The sequence below is a fragment of the Dendropsophus ebraccatus genome, chromosome 1 (genome assembly GCF_027789765.1).
Source record: "Dendropsophus ebraccatus isolate aDenEbr1 chromosome 1, aDenEbr1.pat, whole genome shotgun sequence".
NCBI classification, from domain to species: Eukaryota; Metazoa; Chordata; class Amphibia; order Anura; family Hylidae; genus Dendropsophus; species Dendropsophus ebraccatus.
Genome location: NC_091454.1, coordinates 32,299,068 through 32,305,067, shown reverse-complemented (window position 1 = coordinate 32,305,067; position 6,000 = coordinate 32,299,068).

Genomic DNA, 6,000 nt, shown 5'->3' with positions numbered 1-6,000 from the left:
GAATATCGATCCCATTAAAGTCTATGGGAACAAGTATTCGATCATTGAAAAACATCTATTCGACCACTTGGAGGTAAAAAACGGAAGCTGGGGGATATGAACGCTTATCGAATATTTGTCGAATATTCGGCAAACTATTCGATAATATTCGATAGATCGAATACCTTACTATTCAGTCGAATTTCTATTCGATCAAACAGTATTCGCTCATCACTAGTTACTATTATTCAATAGCCTGTGGTGTCCAGTTCACACACCTTTTTACGGTTTCTTGATATGCCCTACTGCTCCAGAAATATGTGGATTAATAGTTTCTATGACAATTCACTTAATAGTCAAATGGGCGTGAACTTCATTTTTTTTTTTTATAAAAGGAGATATCAGGTGATGGGTGTGATTATACAGTTAAGGGGTATGTATTAGGCATATACACCCCTCGACATGAAACATTCACACCCCCCCCCAAGCCATCATCTGATATTCATTCTTATTATTAAAATTAGGTTCACGCCCATCTGACTATTAATGAAATTGTCAGAGAAAATATAAACCCACATATCTCTAGAATGGAAGGGTGTATCAAGAAACTGTAAAAGGTGTGTGATCAAGGAACCACAAGCTATTTCATGATTGTAATATCTCATTTTTTGGGTGTGGCTACAGGACTCCTTTAAATCCTTAGAACAGAACTTGTAATGTGTAATGGTAGGTGCATATTGAAGCTTGGGTTTGCACCAATTTGATTGTTTTAACACATCAACAATTGAGGAAGGTGCATGGTTAATAGCAACCCTGAAAAGCTACGAAATTGTTAAAAATGGTACTGTTCTCATACAGCAAGATGCAGCATTTTTCGAGTCAAATAATTTTGCAATAAAATATGATTTATGAGTCTCCTTTATGTGTAATGAAAATGAACCACGGTATACCGACAAGGACACCCTGCAGCACTCTGATTTGCTAGGAAGATAACATGAATTTGGTAATTAGCCACAATGATTAGTATAATACATACATGGTGTTAGGGTTGCGGTGGCATCCCGTGCTCCAGGCCGCACCTGCTCTCCCAACTCCTCTCCTCATGCGGACTGTGGAGTCCACATGTCTGTGCCCGGCTCCGCCTCTTCTTCTACTCTCGCACTGCTCCATGCTCCTGCTCTGTGTCTTCCCGGCCAGCGCAATCCTGCCTCTTAGGGCGCAGGCAGCGGCTTTCAGAGATTTAAAGGGGCAGTACGCCCTTAACTGTTTACTGCTTAACACACTCCCCTATAAATGCTGCACCTGTCCTGAACCTCCCTGCTGGAGCCTCTGCATTGCTGCTATTCTAGTGTGTGGTCCTGCCCGTGACTCCTGCCTCCTGTCTGTGAGTCCTGCCTGAGTTTCCTGCCACTGCTAGCAAGCCAAGCCAGGGGTAGCGTCTTGGGGGTCCCCTGTCACAGCAAGTCTATCCTGTCTTGCAGTAGGCTGTGGTGATGACCAGCAGCCCCATAGACTCTGCTCCCTGGTGCGGCTTACGCCATCGCTAGTGGTGGTTCGGTGGATTGAGGACTCCTGCCGTTACACATGGAGGTTATGAGCTTACTGTGACATAGAGTAATTGTATGTCCCTTGCTCATGGTTGATCTGTAGAATGACTACAGAAAAAAGCATAATATACAAAATAAAGAACATAGAAAAAACATACATCCTCAAGTACAGCAACACAGTAGCGTGGGAACACAGTGGAGTAATACATTTGTCCAAACAGAACATAAACAACCAATGACATGTGTTGTGGAGATCTCTAGTAAAAGGGGGCCAACCCGTATGGAGAAGAGAAGTCATAGTCAGGATGAGAAAATTAACATTCATAAGATATACAGTCTGCATTTCATCAAATCACAGAAAAAAAGATTGGCAAGGTGTATGGCTATAGCATGAGAATATAGTGGAAAATACAATGAGAAAAGTCACAGCAACAAATGTGGTAAATATATAAGATACCAAGCAATAAACTGAGGCGTGTGACTTAATGTCCTCATGTTCTATACCTACAAGTAGGTTAATCCATGCATAACATCAAAAGGAAAAGATCATACATATGGAGAAATATATACAATGAATCGCTGTTCTCCCTGAGTTCAGTGATTGGTGTGTTTTATTGGTCTATTTTTCATTGCCCTCAGTAGCCAAAATCTTGCTCCACACTGACGAGGGGTAAATACCCCGAAACGGCTGTCTGTGGATGGATGCCTAGCCTTGGTAACCCTTGTCTTATGTTGTTATACTCGCCACAGAGTTAGACTTTGACTTACGACCCTGCTGTTTCCCTATTTAGGTCCCAATGCTTGCAACAGAGTGACAACCTGAGGGACTACGTATTAGGGTGGTTTGGTGCTCTCCCCACTAGGAGCCACCCCTTGGCAACGGGCTTTGTTCTCTGGAGAGAGGGATATCTGGCTATTCCCGTGTTTTGAGACTCGTAACTGAGGCTCCAGGACCCCTTCTTTGCATATTGAAATATATACAATACCTGTGCTAAGTAATCAATGGTGACACCTCCATACACTGGGGTGCACAAGAGCCACTGACATCCGCAACCAGACATAGCGATGTCCTGAAGATGGCCACCGTTTATATTGTATGGTGGACTGAAATTCATATACAGTACAGGGGTGGTCTTCTTAAGGAGATGGTCTTTTGGAGTGTTTTAACTGAATATTATTATTGAAATATACAAATAAAATGTCCTCACCCCTATGGTATAGGCAAGCAATATATAAGGAAGTATTGTTTGTGCATTGTACTAATGCAGAAGGTAATGTAAAGCTATAACTCTAAAACATACTGTACTGTAAAATGAGGCTCTTGGCATACCACTTGATCAAATAGTGTGTACCATTTCACCACGATAAGGTGGCTTCAGATACAGTGTACTGTAATCTGTACACTGACCCTTCCTGAGCTAATATTAAGCCTGGGTATGGGCATGGGGGAAGTGCAAGAACCAACAAACGGACTGTGTTTCATGTGGGGGCTTAATTTGGTTTGTACATTCCACCCATCCCAACCCAATGGTGATTTAAGCAGATATTAGCTGGATTCTGCATGCCTAGTGTGTAGGCTTGAAGGGAATATCCGGAGAGTTGGAAAGGTCTGGCCGATCTACTTCCTTCGTATGCCTGTCTGTGCTGATAACTTTTCAGACAAAAGGGTGGTGGGAGCAACTTGTGGGTGCTTGCGGGCATTGCGTGCAGGTGAAACCACGCCCACACACAATGTCCAATAGCTGCCTGATGTTGCTGCAACATAGGGCAGCTATTGGTCTTTGGCCACAACTTGCTCCCACCCCCCTCTCGTCTACACGACGTATCAGCACGGACGGGAAGATAGAGGAAGTAAAGCGCCAGAGAGCAGAAAAGGTAGGACCTTTACTGTTCTCCAGATATCCGCTTTAATATTTAGCCCAGGAGAGGTCAGTGTACAGTGTAGGTTCACCCCATATCTGAGGCCACCTTATCGAGGTGGGGTAATAAAGTTATATGCCAAGAGCCTTATTCTTTTCTATCTTTTCTATAGCAGTTTTGCAATTCTAAATATCTACAGTATATTGACCATGTGTCCTGGCATTTGCAGCATGCAGTTGTTTTTGTGTCTATGGGCCATATTCCACAGGACGATTATCGTTCAGATTATCGTTAAATCGTTCGGAACTAATCGATAATCGTTCGGTTGAATAGCAGTTAACGATTAAATGACAAACGAGAAACGTTGATCACTTAATGAGACCTGGACCTCTTTTTATTGTTGTTTGTTTGCAAATCGTTCGCATGGAACAAGACGCCATTCGGTTGTTCGCAGTAGCGACGGACACAACAGCGACGACAAGACGACCGCAAGAACGATCAAAAGTAACGATCATCGTTCTGTGTAATTGGGGGAGCGATTTCAGATTGTTCGCAATAGCGTTCATTTGAGATCATTTATCGTTAACAATTATCTGAACGATAATCGTCCCGTGGAATAGGGCCCTATATTTCAGCCATGCTAGCGTGCACCTGCATAGTATGAATAGTAGTATAGGAGTGTTTTTTTTTTTTTTTTTTAATCTATCAATCCATTCATATTTTGCTATCTATATTAATAGTATGTAATAGATGTAATGGAAAAGTGTAAAAAGGTGCGGTGAATATCTCTGAGGCTCCAGCAGGCAGTGTTGCTGGACATGATACATTATTGCTATAGGTCAGGCTGTTCACAAGTGTTTCTCTTCCTAATTATGAAGGAATAACAGTCCTTTACACAGAGAACAGCGTGTCCCCGCTATGCGTTATTATTATCATCAAGTAACTACACACAGTGAAATGATTGTGGATGGGAAGGAAGCCAGATCCACAGCAGTGGGAGTGAGTGATGGGAATTTCTTGCTGACCTTCAGCAGTGTATTTGCTGCAGTGCAGATCAATTTCCTGTGTCAGGACTGTGTTTATTTTCCGATACGCTGGATGGTGTCGCATGATAAAATGGAGCTTTTGTTCCTACTGCACGGAAAATCTGCTGTACTGTAATGCGCAAAAGGACCTTGAGACAAGAACCTTAGATAAGGCCGCAGATCCTATGTCATTTCATAGAACATTGTAATTATTCTAATTTTCCTGTCTTTTTACTTTATCTTCCTTCCATTCCATTTGCACTAACAAAGAGTTTAACCACTTCATTTTTTTTTCTCCTCTACATTTATTACAGACCTAGATTTCTATTTCTATATTCTCTTTATATATACAGTTAGGGCCAGAAATATTTGGACAGTGACACAATTTTTGTTATTTTAGCTGTTTACAAAAACATGTTCAGAAATACAATTATATATAATATGGGCTGAAAGTGCACACTCCCAGCTGCAATATGAGAGTTTCCACATCCAAATCGGAGAAAGGGTTTAAGAATCATAGATCTGTAATGCATAGCCTCCTTTTTTTCAAGGGACCAAAAGTAATTGGACAATGGACTCTAAGGGCTGCAATTAACTATGAAGGAGTCTCCCTTGTTAACCTGTAATCAATGAAGTAGTTAAAAGGTCTGGGGTTGATTCCAGGTGTGTGGTTTTGCATTTGGAAGCTGTTGCTCTGACCAGACAACATGCGGTCAAAGGAACTCTCAATTGAGGTGAAGCAGAACATCCTGAGGCTGAAAAAAAAGAAAAAATCCATCAGAGAGATAGCAGACATGCTTGGAGTACCAAAATCAACATTTGGGTACATTCTGAGAAAAAAGGAATTGACTGGTGAGCTTGGGAACTCAAAAAGGCCTGGGCGTCTACGGAAGACAACAGTGGTGGATGATCGCCGCATACTTTCTTTGGTGAAGAAGAACCCGTTCACAACATCAACTGAAGTCCAGAACACTCTCAGGGAAGTAGGTGTATCTGTCTCTAAGTCAACAGTAAAGAGAAGACTCCATGAAAGTAAATACAAAGGGATCACATCTAGATGCAAACCATTCATCAATTCCAAAAATAGACAGGCCAGAGTTAAATTTGCTGAAAAACACCTCAAGAAGCCAGCTCAGTTCTGGAAAAGCATTCTATGGACAGATGAGACAAAGATCAACCTGTACCAGAATGATGGGAAGAAAAAAGTTTGGAGAAGAAAGGGAACGCCACATGATCCAAGGCACACCACATCCTCTGTAAAACATGGTGGAGGTAACGTGATGGCATGGGCATGCATGGCTTTCAATGGCACTAGGTCACTTGTGTTTATTGATGACATAACAGCAGACAAGAGTAGCCGGATGAATTCTGAAGTGTACCGGGATATACTTTCAGCCCAGATTCAGCCAAATGCTGCAAAGTTGATCGGACGGCGCTTCATAGTACAGATGGACAATGACCCCGAGCATACAGCCAAAGCTACCCAGGAGTTCATGAGTGCAAAAAAGTGGAACATTCTGCAATGGCCAAGTCAATCACCAGATCTTAACCCAATTGAGCATGCATTTCACTTGCTCAAATCCAGACTT